This window comes from Haliotis rufescens, unplaced genomic scaffold, assembly GCF_023055435.1.
Source record: "Haliotis rufescens isolate VD_foot unplaced genomic scaffold, xgHalRufe1.0.p SCAF_11, whole genome shotgun sequence".
Classification (NCBI taxonomy): domain Eukaryota; kingdom Metazoa; phylum Mollusca; class Gastropoda; order Lepetellida; family Haliotidae; genus Haliotis; species Haliotis rufescens.
This window is the reverse complement of record NW_025963791.1, coordinates 14,559,505-14,576,886: the sequence shown is the minus strand read 5'-3', so window position 1 is coordinate 14,576,886 and position 17,382 is coordinate 14,559,505.

Below are 17,382 nucleotides of genomic sequence, written 5' to 3'. Positions count from 1 at the left end.
TCAGAGCCTACCAGCCCTTATTTTGCCCCCTAGTGCTCAGCGCCTGGCAGGGTAACAACTTGAATCTGTTAACGTCTTTTGGTATGTCGCGGCCAGGGGATCGAACACCGACCCTCCGCACTCCGGGTGGCCAGATGAGAGTGAGGACTTCAGGCCAGGATGTGACCACTGTCGGAGACATGCGTCGTCTGACACGTTGATACAGTACCCCAAGAGCTGACGAATGAGCATTTATTGAGATATATTTTGGCGAAGCGGCGTAAAACAATACTTAGTGGGAAACGCCTAAGATGTAACTTCGCATCGGCATTATTTCAGCCATAGAGTGACCGAAACGTCTAAGACCTGCATTACGTCAGTCTTTCCTTCCACGTCAAATCGCCAGGTGGTGATGCAACTGGAGCACATGTATTGTTGAGCTGTGTTAAGTCCAACCAACTCACATGGCAGATATGACAGTCAATTACACAATAGCCAATAGTTATATAACGACAGAGCGCATGCTGTCAACGACAACCGGTGCTATCAAATGCATTGACGCCAGAAGGGCAGATCCCCCTTTCTTGTTCCTCAAATGAATCGGGTCTTTTTTTCTTCTCAGATTTACATTTAAATCTTTCTGCCTCACTGTTCAGTCTCTGCTAATTCGGAGGAAAGATACATGACGTAAGAAGGTTGCGTACATGGAAGATAAATGTTTTTGTTTTTCTACTGTAAATCATGCAAAGAAACCAACTATTTCAAAGAACCACTGTTTTGAACTATTTTCAGAAATCTTGAAGTTCGAGCACATAAATATACATCTTGTTTTTATAGAAATTGCACTTCGTTTCCATACAACGTTGATGTATGGGCGGGCTTTCCAGGCGATATAACAGACAGGATGAATTACACAGGGGATGGAGGGTGACGGATTACACAGGGTATGTAACAGACAGGGTGACGATTTACACAGAGGTGTAACAGACAGGGTGATTGTTTACACAGGGGGTGTAACAGACAAGGCGGTGGATTACACAAGGGGGTGTAACAAGCAGGGTGACGGATTACACAGGGGGTGTAACATGAAGGGTAACAGATTACACAGTTGATGTAACAGACAGGGGGACGGATAAGACAGGGGGTGTACCGGACAGGGTGACGGATTACACAGTGTATGTAACAGACAGGGTGACGGATTACACAGGGGTGTAACAGACAGGTTGCCGGATTACACAGGGGTGTAACGGACAGGGTCACGGATTACACAGGGGTGTAACAGACAGGGTCACGGATTACACAGGGTATGTAACAGACAGGGTGACGGACTACACAGGGGGTGTAACAGACAGGGTGACGGACTACACAGGGGATGTAACAGACAGGGTGGTGGATTACACGGGGGATGTAACGGACAGGTGACGGATTACACGTGGGATGTAACGGACAGGTGACGGAAACACACGGGGAATGTAATAGACACGAACGGGTTACATACATAGAAATATAAAGATCACCTCAAGCATTCATGCGATGTGAAACTTGGAGAGTGATTATCATCACCAATGGCCTCTGTGGCCATAAAGTCAGTGGATCAAAGGTCGGGTTCCATCAACGCATCGAAGCAGAACCCCAGTTGCCGCGGGTTCCAGTTTATGAGACCCCTCAAAGTAACACAAGCCTTCTCATTGCTACACTCTAACTGTTAACATGAGAAAAATGCGAACGCTAATGGATACCGTGGCACAATGGTTTGGCACATTTACAACTATTATAGTTTAGTGGTTACTGACGTGTATATACGAGCTGTGATTGAAAACTTCTGAGCCTAAGAACACTAATGATGTATTTAAATAAAAGCGACAAAAGCCTTTACATATTCATAACAAATATCTGTTAAAAGCAGAGTCGATTGTACGATTCCGACAATATCATGATCAAGTGTTTATGAATCACTGTCAAATAGTGATTATACCAGGTGTTCGCAAAAGCGGAAGCACCTTTTACAAACACAGGCAACAGCAAGTCAATTGTTGAAAAAAACGCGCGAACACATGGTACAAGTCAAAATGGGGAAAATACATCCTTAACAGTTTTCATGCATTAAGTACAATACATTTAATAATTACAGGTTGCATTTGAACATAGTACACAACCACACAGCATATGTCTGCAGGCTTGATTCTCGGTTGATGAAAATGAACAAAATTGTCGACCCCGCTGTCATCAAGTACCTACAACAGAAAGGTCTAACTCAAACATCTATCCATGTGGACATGACGAAGCTCCTTCCTTTGCCACTGTTAAGACGTAGGCAGGGGGGTGCCAGAGGGGGGAGAGCTTCGAAGATGCTCCGAGATCAGGAATACCTTCTATCAGCCAGATACTAAACAACCTATCAGCGGACACACCTAACAACTCCCCCGAAAAAGACAAAGTATGTTTCATCAGCTGGCATGGTGATGTCTTCGGTTTTCTGACCGCCTCCGTGGTTTAGTGGTAGAGCGTCCGCCCGGAGGGCGGAAGGTCCAGGGTTCGATCCCCGGCCGCGTCATACCAAAAGACATTAAAAGATGGTACTTGTTGTTACCCTCTCTGGCGCTCGGCATTATGGGGCTAAAACAAGGACTGGTCGGCTCGGAGTCAGTATACTGTGTGTGAGTGGGGTATTCATGTTAAACTGCGGCATGGTATCTCAGTGGGCTAGCACTATAAATCGGCATCAGTCCGGACTAGTACAAGCAGCCACACAAACACACACGTGCATGCACGTCGCTATATAAGTGCAATAATCATGGACGCGACGCTAAACCCAATTTCACCTCACCTCATCTCTTCGGTTTTCTTGGGTTCCAAAGGCATCCTACTGACGGTCTACTTCCCGAAAGGGCAGACCATTAATGGCCAATATTACCCTAATGAGAATATGAAGGCTAAACCTTGTGGGAAAAGAAATCACCGAAGGCGTGTTGTTCCACCAGGACCATGCACCTGTGTACAAGTATATTGTTCTCCATGACTGCAATGCAGGACTTATATTAAACATCCTGAACATGGCGCCGTCAAATGTCCATCCCTTCCCAAACTTGAAGAAAGGAATGTCTGGCAAGCATTACACAAATGATGATGATCAGGAGGATGCCTTCTGCACAGGGAGCTCCGGCATTCCAGCATCATTGGTAGTTTTTTGTGGACAGCGGAGGGGATTAGTTGAGACATAATTAACAACCAACTCCATCAACGCAGTCAATCCTAATTAGGCTCAGAACCTTTCGGCCACCCTTTGTATTTAAAGGGAACCTTTGCTCGGGAAATTGGCAGTGCTTGCAATTTTTATTTAAACGATTTTAATATCACTTTGATTGACTTCATACAGCTTGTGATGAATATGACTCAAGCAATTAATGACACGCTAATCACACTCAGACAATGCTTCAGTTTCACAAAAGGCGCCTATATCGTCTTAGCCTGGAATTGGTCAGGCTGTGGGCACAGTCTCTGTCAAAAGCTCGAGTTTACTTTTCAAAAAGAATCACCCGGTCAGTGCGAACAAGAACCAATTAGGGATGTGGATGGCGAACCGTCCAGCCCCATCAAGGCAGCATGCCAGCCATATTTTAAAATACGGCTATTGCGGTATTAAAGCTGTCATTCTGCCTATGTCAATTTAGGGAATGTTCATTACATTGAAATGTAATCTTATACCACATAAACAACATGCCGTCTTTGTTTGTCTGATGGCATGCCGCCCTTAAACCACCCCATATATTTATGACAGTTTGCCGTCTGATCAATGTATCTTATTTTATGATCTGACGTCTGAATGTCATTTCACACATGTACACTCGCATCCTACATGAAAACAGCTGCCATACAAACAAAGAAGGGTTTGTTGGGTATCTTGAGAGGCAATCTTTCTGTAAAATCTTCCATAATGAAATAGGTGCAGCATCCTGTACGGTGCAGAGATTTAGAAGACAGTTGAAGATGTAACTATGTGTATACCGACGATTACAGAGCTGATATAGGAGTTATCCAATGTACGTACAAAACCTAGGATACAATGAAAGTTCAACCTCGTTAAACCGTACAGTAATGTCCCCAATAGATTGTCCAGATTACGAAGCCCGTTTTAACGATCATTACAAACGAGTAATGTCCCTTGTTATGTAACTGTAGAGGTTGTTGTAAACGTACGAGTAGTGTCAGTGGCAGAAAGTGATTGAAGTGTTAGTAAAATGTCGAGAACTGAATTTTAGCGGCAGTCGGCCGGAGCGAGTAACTTAGAGTTATCCGCCTTTGTTGTTTATGAACCAAGCTCCTTCTTAGCGCGTGACACTTTCGTTACACTCTCGGTAACATAAGAGCTCCGCGAACGGGTTATCGCTGTGAGGAGCTTTTTTATGACCATGATAAACTGGTTCCGCTGTTGGTACGCGCTTAGCACGATCTACTAGTTTACGTTTAAATATAATGTAGTTAGTATTTATTGATCTTTGTGGTCATTTACTGATTTCTTTGTACCTAGATGCCACCAACACTTGGTCAAAACACGGGAAAACGGGATGTTGTTATGTAAACATCAGAAAACACCAACAGTTTTCTGTCTTCTCAAGTCATAATTATAGAATCTTAGGTGCCAGCAAGGCCTACAGGGCGGTGTCCAGAGGACGTTTATTTTTATCAAAACCTGAGAAATATATATATTACATTGATTATATATATATATATATATATATATATATATAGAGAGAGAGAGAGAGAGAGAGAGAGAGAGAGAGAGAGAGAGAGAGAGATATTTGAAAAACCCAGAATATCAAACAGTCCGTCGCTTAAAATCATATACTCAACAAGATGATATTCTGAAAAGCAGTTTTAACATGTGAGATGAAGCATTGAAGACGCCCCCGTCCTGGAAGGCCTGTCATGTCAACATCACCTACAACGATGTGTGACTGGGTTCACCACTTCCAGCTTGAGTCTTACCAATCAAAACAATGGAAACGTGTGACATCATCACCCCCAACGAAGACAAATACTATCCCTTCAGCTGAAAGGGCTATGGCGTCCTTGGTCTGGGATGCCGAGGCTGTCAACCTAGTGGACTATCCTCCAAAGGGCCAATTTGAGCGGAGCATATTATGCTGCACAATTGACGCAATTACGGGAGGAAATTAAGACTAAGAGACGTGGGAAGCTGAGAAGAGCTTCCATCACCATGGCTACAATCCACGAGTGTGGCTTTTGACTTCTCCAGAACCCACCTTATTCGCCTGATCTGGCTCCGTCAGCCTCCCATCTGTTCCCAAACGTTCAGAACGCTCTAAGGAACGAACTTCGACTCTAACGATGGCATCATAGCAGCTGTGGAGAACTTTTTGGACAGCCAAGAGAAGGACGTCTACAAATCTTGCATAAAACCCCTCAAACATCGTTGGCAACAGTGTATCAATGTTAAAGAGGATAAGGTTGAAAAATACATCATTTTAATGTTTTCAGTTCAAGTCCTTCTATGTGAGGCTCAGAATGTATCAATCAGACTGAACGAGCTAAACCATTAAAATGTTGAAATAACAGTCGGAATTTCTCAATATAGTCATTCGCTAAACGTTTCATTAGGCAGGAAAGTTACATTAAGTATGGTTTAATAAATTATTGTTGGGCTTGAAAGTATTGGCTATGACTTGAATTAAGATAATTTAAAAGAAAATTCGGAATTTGTTAATGAAGTGACTTATTTATTAATTCAACGTTTCGTTTGGCAGGAAAGTTACCAAATCCGAATTTGGTCATGGCTTGCATTTTTAATCGTTTGAATTGTAACACTTGAAAGTCTTAAATGATTTGAATTAAGATAATTTGAAAAGAAAGTTAGCATCAAGGATTCCATCAAACTCTTTTCCCATATACACTGAATAGATCTGAAAATAACATTCATGTAAATGTGGCTTGAATTTGAATGTTTTGGAAAACATCTATTTAGACATTGAGAATCTCACCCTCTTGTCTCCAAAAAAGTTTAAAACTCTGAGTTTTGTCAAGAACTTTTAAGATTGTATTGACGAGTGTTGGTATATTTTGTTTTGTATCAAAAGACACAAAGGTGAGATTCTATTTATCATCCAAAATGATTCTGCCAACTTTTTTAACAGTAATAATCAGTGTCTTCAGTGTAAAGTACAGCTAGAGATTAGGGAAATATTTGTTCGACGTCATGGCAACCGGTGACGTAACAATGGTCTGCTAAGCATTGCGATGCAATTTCTTTGCATGGTATCGCCTAGGAGTTAGTGTGTGAGTTAGGTTTAGCGCCGTTTCGAACAGTATTCACAGTATTTAGGTTGGAGGAAAGCACGAAGTGATGCAGGTATCAGACGTTTATCACTTTGGTAAAACCCATAAGCACGGGTAAATGCTAACATAATCGAGGCGAACCGGGATTCGCACCCACGTATATCCTAGGACATATCACTAGATCTCATCCAAGATATATCTCCCATGGAATCTAGTTTTTGAACCAACCCAGAAAGAATCTCGTTTACATTTTGTTGATTGGCCGCTGTTATCATCAGTTCTAAAGTCAAACCTCTGTGCATATGAATGTTATTATGAATGTGTTATTGAATATATCTTTTATCTTTATAAGTTTGTAAGTGGACTTCTCCATTTACATATTGTGATCTTGCTACCTCTGCAGCCTATGTAATGAGTGCACCAAATCAATGCACTGTGTGAACTCACAAATCTGGGCGGACGTGGCCTTGGTAAGCGAGTTTGGAATTTGTTTAAGGCTGAACAATGGCAAACCTGTTCATGGAACCAGTGTTTGTGTACTGGGGCCGCTACAGAGGCTCTGAGATGTACGTCACAGGCTGAGAGAGACACGTGCCGAAAATGACTAACTGATATAGTAGTGTTATTATAGAGTACTAACATTGCCGGGGTACCGTTATACTGGACGTGTACTGTGTACAGAACACTCAGTATGACGTTCAACAGATTTCTTTTTCAAGTAACCGCGTTCCAGGGCCATTTGCTGAAGAACTGGACTTCCACCATTGAAGAGTTCACCCTCTCGACATTTTGAATAAATGAAGAAAAGGGATTTTTTTAAATGGCAAGAATTTGTTTTGGACACAACTATGAATACACGCAAATAAACATCACTGGCTGTGCAATGGTCGTATATAAAACTGGGAAAACGTGTGATTTTGTTGAAATTATTAATATATTACAAAATATTGCGTGACTTATAACATATGAAGCAACTAAGACAACAGCTTGAAGGAACATACAGTATAAGAAACAGCAATTCGGTATCTTCCCATCCTGTCGCGATATACCTGGAATAATGCCGATGCGACGTTAAATATTAACCCACTCACTCTTCCCATGCTTAAATATAACTATGTGTTGTTGAACGTATCCTGAACCCACCTTATACAGAACGGAGAGGAACATTTCGTAAGAATAAATAGAAGAGAAGTGTATACGTTAAGTGTCTAAATAAGCCTGCGATAGGAAGGTCAATCTCATTAAAATCAGACCTTAGTTCTCGCTACCGCTAAACAAAGATCTGAGGACATCCCATTACGGGTCATGTCAGAACGACCTTTCGCGAACTTCGACCGACCAATCAAATGTCGAACAGGAAGTCGAAATTAGCCAATCAGGTAGCAGCTTTCTCCAGTTTTATGGCACTGGTTTCAAAATGGCGACTTCCATACCGGACAACGCTTTGGAAACTATTTTGACAAAGTTCGCGATTCCAAATCTGAAAACCGAACAAAAGCGGTAGCGAGAACTAAGATCTGATTTTAATGAGATTGTAGGAAGGTGAATATCAAAGTAAAAGGACGTAATTGTATCGAAGATGTTACATAGAGAAAGAATATAAATATATAAATATATAAATATAATTATATAAAATATATCCACACGAATCGATAAAAGTTTAAAACTTCGAGGTTTGCCAAAGCTTACCATGATGTCACAATGAAATGACATCACTGATCTCTCTGTAACAGAAGCTGGTTAGCAGTGCTTTTCACACACTATGCGAGGTTCAGAGGCTCAGAGGCTCAGAGGCTCTTTTCAAACACCCCTCGTCTATCGGTGTTATCAGCCAAGGAAACGTAACGTCTTAAAGTATTCTCACTGAACAAGTTAAACAATTAAAATGTTGAAATAACATAGTTGGAATTTCTAAATATAGTGACTATAAATCATACACCCAACGTTTCATAAGGCAGGAAAGTTACATTAAGTATGCTTTTTTAGGCTTGAAAGTATTGGGTATGACTAAGGTAATTTATATGAAAGTTCCATCAATCTCTTTTCTCATTAATCAAAAGCATCATACCCCGAAGCCATCTAAAAATAGAACTCCAGTAACTTTGGCCTTTGATTGAAAGTTTTGGACAAAAGGTATTTAAAAGAAACACAGAGAATCTCTTCCACGTGTCTCAGTAACTTAACTTGAACTCCGAGTCTTGCAAAGTCATATTGACGAGTTTGGATATATTTCATATCAATAGGCACGAAGGTAAGATTCCATTTATCATCCCAACTCTTTCTTCCAACATTTCCAGGTTGTAAACAGTAATAGAAGATATTTACGCGATAAATCGTAAAGAACAACGAAGAAAGAAGTGTAGTTTATTTCAGAAATAAACTTCGAGTTGGTGTTGTTTATGTATAATATAACACTGAAATAAACCACACTTCGTTCTTAATTGTTCTTTGCGATTTATCGCGTAGATATCTTATATCTAACGATAAAAACATTGTTCTATCATGACGTCATTTCTGGAGATTCGAACATGCGCTCGCAACTTGATGACGTCGTATATTGGACGACGTTATTTTTTTAGAGGGAAGTGTCATGTTAGTTGTTCCCCAATAGATGTAGCTGGGGTACGCAGATAAACGCAGTGGCCGAGCGATCTCATCCAAACGTGGGAGAGATATGACAATAGATATTATGAGAAAATGTACAGATAATCGAGTGAGGATTGTGAGAATATGCGGGAAATACAAAACTTAACCCACCTGTTAATAAATGGACTTGTCCGACATTGCCGAGGTCGGATTCTATTTAGGGATTCATCATTATCAAAAGTAAGGTAACTATTTTTAAAGATCGCACATTTATATCAACATCCTGAAAGAGGTTGTACATAATGTGTATATATCATGTCAGAAAAAAACGATCCGTGGTCGTTGTCTATTGTACAATAAAACACTGCCGGGAGAATAAACCACTCGAGGCTGCGTCCTTCACGGTTTATTCTCCCTGTAGTGTTTTAATGTACGATAAACAACTCCCACTCGTTGTTTATTTCTTAAATAAACAGTGTGGTGTAAAAAGTACTGCCAATCAGCTTCTTTAGCAGACAGATTAGTGATAGTATTTGACTGTGACGTCATCGGTTATAACGTCACAATGGCCTGCCAAGCATTGTGATACAATTTCATTGCAGAGATGTCTACTGTGGAGGCCAGTCTGGGATGATAAAGTCTTTCCCCTGTCGACGATGTTACAGTCGTGCCCCGTGGCGTTGCTGATTTCGAGTGCATAAGGGTGCAGATACCTTTGAACATATCGGGCATTGCCTGGAGAGCTCCCCTCTCCCGACACCCCTCCCAAAGCAGCGTCTTGTAGTCTGCACTTGCCAGCAAGTTTGTAATATCAGTGCCGCGACTACCTCGTCTGTCAAACCCTCTCTTACTAAAACGCATTTGTTACCTGCGAAACAAACTAGTAGTGCAAGTCTTCTAATGAGTCGCATAATTTAATTCTGTGCAGAGCAGACATAAGTTGTTGTTTCCTTCTTTAGCGCATAAGCCTGGCTTAAGTAAAATAAAAGCGTACAATGAAAAATGATGAAAAAAATATTTTTTTAAATTGCGTGTTTATGAATAACCTTAATTTGAACGCACCCCGATCATATGATACTATTGCAAAAGATCCAAATCTCCAAGATTTATGGTTACTATTTGCAAATATTTTGAAGAAAGGACGTTGTACATAACCACTTCACCTTCACTTGTAGGAAAAGGACATGGAATGCAATGTTAGTCCGCGCGATGTTGTTTCCTGTCGTCCGGATTAACAAGTGTTCGGAATAACGAGTCCTCACAGTAAGCGCTCTTTACGAGGGGTTTCCGTATAAGCGAGTTTCACTGAACCTGGAATAGGTATCAGATGCATTCTAACCAGTTTCGCCAAACTGATGTAACACAATCCTGTAAACATATGGCATAAAATGACTGATATACTAGCATCACAGTTGACACTAGCGAGAGTTTTTATCGCATTATAAAACCTCCGTCAATGGTTGAAATGCCATTGCAATCTGTTTCTATGACAACGTATGAACTTAGAAACAAGTGTGCATTAGTCTGTGCTATGTATCGGCTTTCACGACACTTTGTAATGAATCAGTTCCTAAAAGTACTGTACTTAAAGTGGTTTCCTCAAAGTATCGATGAAACTGCAACACCGGTATACGATCGGAATGTTGTCGTCGTTGTTTCAAGACGGGGTCTTTTTACCATTGTTCGTCTCCACCTGTCAGTTCCGATGTATTGACTCATTCATACGAGAACCTCTGAAGAGCCAGAGTGGTTACGATAATGAAATATTCCCCGTCCTTGTGGGTACCGTGATGTAACGTGTTTGACAGCCCCACCCCCGCGTTGTCGGCTGTCAGGTATTCCGGGGGAGAGGTAGAGGGGAAATACAGCGTGTACGAGAGAAGGCTATTCTGACTGCATGCCGACGTCGTGAGTTGATGCCCACCACGTAGAATTGTAAATGATGTTGGCATTGCAGAAATAATTACAATGAAAACAAAACTGATCAGTGTCAATCCATCGATATTCTTGGGTTTTATTTGTTTTTTGTTATTTCTACACTTGATCTAGGTGTTCAGCGCATCATGGTTCACGTTCACGAAAATATTGACAGATATTATGCATAACGTGTACTTTTAATGCTGACTTACACTCTAAAAATGAGTGTTTATATATTAAACGCAAAATCAAACGCTTATTTGTCTCACCTTTTTAAACACCGTTTTGTGTATTATCTAAACACTGTTTATGTTAAAAACAAGTGTTTACGAATCAAACAATGGGTTTGTTTCTAAACGGTACTAGTGTTTACAAAATAATCACCTAACTGTTTAACCAATGTCTCATCCTTTTAAACGCAAAAACGTGTTTACATTGCTACGTGTTTGCAGTATAACGTTATGGTTAATATATTTTCTGGCGGGTCTTCAACTGAATTCAAAGTCTAAGATGTTGTAGAAGTACCAAACACTGCTGGTTATTGCTTGACGTTTAATGTTGATCAGTCCATCCTTGTTTTATATTGATTACACGGATTATGTTTCAAGGTTTATCAGCACCATACCCGTGCTTGTGAGTTTCTTCACCATTTCGGGTCTTCCTCCCACATCAAGCTGACACGCCGTGATATAGCTGAAATACTTTTCAAAGCGGCGTTTGACCCAATCGAACGAACGAACGAACGAACGAACAAACGCACGAACGCGCGCACGCACGCACGCACGCACGTACGCACGCACGCACGCACGCACGCACGCACGAACGAACGAACGAACGAACGAACGAACGGTCGATCGATCAATCAATCGGCTGTATTTAACTTTACCAGTGCATATAGTATGGGAAAAGTCCAGTTCTTCAGCAAGTGGTTCTGGAACGAAATTAATTAAAATAGAAAATCTTTTGAACGTCACATTGAACACAGACCACGTCCTGTAAAACAGTACATTGACAATGTCAGAAAAAAGCCAAGCAATTTATCATTCAGAACCCGAAACTTCGGCGAGGCGATGAAAAGGCTTAACCAGTGGAATACCTTAGACCCCTCCGGTTTTTTAACACAGGTTTGCAATAGTCGCAATTCATAGACATATTTGTGAACAGATACATTTATGAATGTGGTCAAGGGTCAATTTTCACGAAGCAATCTTAGCGCTACGACTGTCGTAAATCAATGTTAATTTATTATAACTTTAACAAAAACAGGATTACTGACAAACTATTTATCAAAATTGCATTATACCATGGCCCATTGCATATATGACAAATGTCTTTGGCGTCGGGGGATTCTCATGTTTATGAGTGAGTGAGTGAGTGAGTTTTACGCCGCTTTTAGCAATATTCCAGCAATATGACGGTGGGGGACACCAGAAATGGGCTTTACTCATTGTACACATGTCGGGAATCGAACCCGGGTCTTCGGCGTGACGAGCGAACACTTTAACCACTAGGCCACCCGACCGCCCCTTCTCATGTTTATGCTAACTACAACTTTAACAATGAAACCTGTGGTTGGGCATCAACCTTAACTAGACAGTTAACATGCCTAGGAATTGGGAGCAAACTACAAAGATATAGTGCCGCATGTACAGTGAATGAGCATCACCAGGACTCGAGGCAGCTTGACGGAGCATCAGTCATTATGACCCCAGCATGGGGTGCCGTCGAGTGTACGACCTACGCTTCTGTGTATCAGAAACAGTAGTTGGCAGCATGCCATTAACACTATTTAGTGACTCCTAAACGCTAGATATGGATATGCTAAACTGCATATTAAACTTCATGAGAATCCATGTCCCTAGGGATAGTTACAGAATTACAGAATGTTTGGTAAAAGACAATATGAGTTGTACAAACCATGAATGGTGGGGTAAAAGACAATATCCCCTGGAAGATTATAGATATTTAACTAAGCTAGATGTGTACAGCTATGACTGATGGGGGAGGGAGACAAATAACCCCTGGATCATGAAGGAATCTGAACTGCTAAACCGCAATATAAACTCTGAGTATCACTGTCCCTGATACATTTAAAATTGTAAAGCATGTCTGGTAAAAAGACAATATGAACATTGAGACTGTGAACATATCTAAGAGGCGGTGTTGCGGGAGGAGGTGGTATTTTTTCAGCTTACGAAACGTACCAGCATGGCGGATAATGACTTTAGTACCGAATGTCAACATATGTAGCGGAAGTAGCATGTGAACTGCGCATGAGCAGAACAGGGCTGTAGCCAGGCGGGGGGCAGGGCAGTTGCCCCCTGGATTTTTTTTAATAGAAAACAGTTTTATTTGAATCAAGTTGGGGACAAGTGATACTTGTACAAATATTTGCCCTCCATGTCAAAAAAAAGTTAACTACGGCCTTGCAGAAGTACTGAATGGCAACACACTTAACTCAAAGAATCCTTGGTATCATATCATGTGTAGAATATAGATGAGTTGGATATGCATAGGTATAAGGTATATGAATACATACAAATGCGAACAGGTTTCATAAATAGTGAAGCTGTTGCTGCTTATATGTGTGACGCTGAACAAATACTGAAGTTGTGATTACCTGGAACTGACAACCATGCACATACGGACATGCATGAGGCAAGACTGCCTAGCGTTACAACAACGGGTCACTAATACAAATGCGAGCGTGCAGTTTTCGTCATTATAAAGAAAGTCAATTACAATGACGATCAACAATGGAAATATCGACGACTGTAGCGCTACGACTGTCGCAAATCGATGTCAAAGTATGGAAGTCACGACTGTTGTAGCGCCACGACTGGCGTAAATCGATGTCAAACTATGGAAGTCACGACTGTTGTAGCGCTACGACTGTCGTAAATAGATGTCAAACTATAGGAGAGTTATAATTGTCGCGACACGACTGCTTTTTTAAACGATCCCAGCGCTGCCGTACAAAGACTTATGACAGTCGTAACACATAGACCGCGTTGTGAAAGTGGCCCCTGATAGTTACCTAGATGGTATAATCAGAGTATAGACAGAAACTTGTCTGTGGTGAGAGGAAAGTTCCTGACGTGTGTATAATTAGCAACGCTCATGTCGTCGTCCATGATGATAGTACCAAATATGTGACATAGCTGTATATTGACTATGTATTGTGATTAACAACAATGTGATACAAGGCCGTGTGACGTCATTACGGGAGACTGTTCCGTACAAGAGCTCTCTTGTAAAGCCCCCGTTACACTATCAAAAACGTTGATAAAAAACTTGGTCAAAGAAAACTTTGACAAAGTTTTCTTGGTCCAAGTTGTACTGTTTACACTCATCAAAGTTTTGGACAGGCCGTCAAAGTCCGGGTAGGCAAAGGCATATTTGGTCCCGAGAATGGTTGCTCTTTGTTGAAACAAATCAATGATTTCTTCCAACATCTCGTCAGTCCAAAATAGTTGACTCATTTTGACTTGACTATATGCACTTCCGGTTGAAAAGGGGTAAATGTCCCTTGCAGTCTGATTGGCTAAATTAAATCAACGCCATCAAACTGTGATCAAAGTTTGACGAGAAATAGGATCGGTTTCTTTTCCATCAAAGTCCCGTCAAAAACTTTGTCAAAAGTTTTTGACGGCATGGTACACTATCAAAAACTTGGTCAAAATGGACTTTGACCAAGTTTTTGATAAAAGTTTTTGATAGTGAAACGGGGCCTTTAAACGCAACAAATCATTATGGCTTCTGCTTAAATCCATTTCCCCTCATAGAACTGATACTGTCTCGTTCCATGAACACCCGTAGCAGAGCCTCAGTATGGAAACCTGAAATAAAACTACGGAGATGTCATTCGATGATGATAACAAATAATGTGCTCTAATTTCACAAACAATATTACACGTAGGGGTAATAAGTATCAAGTGATTTAACATAAATTAATTGCAATATATTTTAGCGATTTTTTTATGTTGATTAGCGCTATGGCGACACATTCCATCATTGTTGGGAATAATAAGAAGTGACGTCATGAGTTTTTCATGACGTTACAAATTGATAGCATTACGTCCTCTGAACAATATCTTGACATTAGTGACGTTTCTCTGTAAGGTTCCCATTTCATACGATTTTCTTTCGTAAATATAAAACGACTTATTTCTTAATATATCAAATAACCTCGAAGCTCGACATCACGGATTATCTGTCCCCCGAATGGGTAGTAAAACTCTAAACCATCCATTCACCCGTGAAGATCCCGAGTAGAATAGGTCTTCAGCAACTCATGCTTGCCGTAAGAGGCGACTTATATGCTTGTCGTAAGAGGCAACTAACGGGATCGGGTGGTCAGACTCGCTGACTTGGTTGATGTATGTCATTCTATTCCAATTGCGTGGATCGATGCTCATGATGTCAATCGCTGGATTGTCTGATCCAAACTCGATTATTTACAGACCGCCGTCATATAGGTGCTAAGTGCGGCGTTAAACAACAAACAAACAAACAAAATTTAAGGTGTTCAGAACTTAGGTTTAGGCTGATGCGCTAAGTAAGTAACACTTCCTGCTCAAAACAATATAACATGCGACTTATTAAAAGACTTGCACTACCAGCTAGTTTCGCAGGTAAGAAAGTGTTTGACAGACGAGGTAGTCGCGGAACTGATATTGCCAATACTTAACAACCTTTCTTGCATGTACAGACTTGAAGACGCTGCCTGGAGAGGGAAGGGGGGTCGGAGGGACCTCGAGGGGTTGAGTGCTCTCCTGGCAATGCCCGATCTCTTCGAAGGTATCTGCACCTTCCTGCACTAGGAATCATTGCTGGTTTTACTGCAGCTGAAGTTGACCGTAGAAACATACCTGACCTCCCCGTCGACGCCGAACCTCGACAGTTATCGTAGACACTTCTCTAATATTTATTCTTACGAAATGTAGGTCACCGTTCTGTATAATTTGAGTTCAGGATAGTTTCAACAACACCGTCCAGTTTAAACAAACACTACACCATCTCCAACTTCATACCACCATTAGTGATATGTAAGGATGGGAAGCTATCAAATTGTACTTTGTGTTCCTTCAGGCAGTTGTCATTAGTTGCTTCACATTTCATAAATAACACAATATTTTGTAATATATTAATAATTTCAACAATATCTCACGACCACTGAGTAGCCAGTGCATCATTGCGTTTATTCATATTTTGCGTCTAAAACAAATTCTTGTTATATGAAAAATTCCCTTTTTTTCATTTAATCAAATCAAACTCTTCAATAATGAAAGTCCAGTTCTTCGGCAAATTACCTTGGAACGCGATTACACAAAATTGGAATCTGTTGAACTTTCAACAGTGTTCCATAAACACAGTGCACGTCCAGTATAACATATATTCGCCGCCATTTTGTTTGAAGCAAATGCAAGTGATATAAAAGGTGGAATCTGACTGGTCAATGGGAGGGACAAAGAAGGGACATAACTCGTAATAACCTCTGGTGGCGCTACGATCGAGCCCAGAAATTCCAGCCTAGGTCGAGAAGGGTGGAAACTGAGCTTTTACAGTCAGTTCACTACCTTGCCTCGTGAAGATGAGTATAACGGTGCCTCCACAATGTTAAAAAGAGCAGTTATTTTGTATCATTTAGTTATTGTCGGCATGTGTTGAAATGTCAGTATCACCTGTGCCGCACGTCTTTGTCTACAGTACACAAGTACTAATACCCTAAAAATAGGTTTGCAAATGTTCTTCCAAGGCCGCTTCCGCCCATTGTTATGAGTATATTGGATAGAGGGAGATATCCTAGTAGCACCCGAACATACATACACTAGTAGGTTATCACTAATCTCATTGTGTTTTAGCGAATATGTATGCAACAATGATGAATGTCCTGTTCTTTAAGAACTTACTTCATTATTGTTTAATCATTGAATAAGTTAATATTTATTTATTTATAGAAATTGACTTCAATATTTTGGCGTTTATGGAGATATACACACAAAAACCGGTTTACAAACTGTAAGTCCGCGTAACGTATTTACGCAAAGTGTGCGCGCTGTTTTTACGTTTATATCTCCATAAACGCAAAAATATTACAGTCAATTCCTATGAATAAATAAATATAACTTATTTAATGATTAACACACACAAAACTGTAGAACAGTACGACATTAGTGGCATCGTCCAGAGCAATAATGCAACACAAGCCCCGCCCATTCTGTAATCAGCCAATCAGGAAACAGTAGTTTCGAAGTGGGCGTGGCCTATTTTTTTGTTCGGGTTAAGGAAACAAAAACGCAAACAACATTTCTTTGTTAGCCAGTCAAATGCTACAGAGGCGCTTGCACTATATTTATACAGAAAATGGTCCTGGAACGCGATTAAATAAAAAGCAATCTGTTGAACTTCCAACTGAGTGTTCCGCAAACACAGTACACTTCTGGAATAACAGTGCTTCGACAGTATCAGAAAAAGAAACATTTTTTTATATCAGTTAGTCATTGTGTGCATGTGATGTCTCACGCAACCTGTGACGTACATCTCAGATCCTCTCATTGCCGCAAGTAAACAAGTACCATAAACAGGTTTTGGAACTGTTCAGCC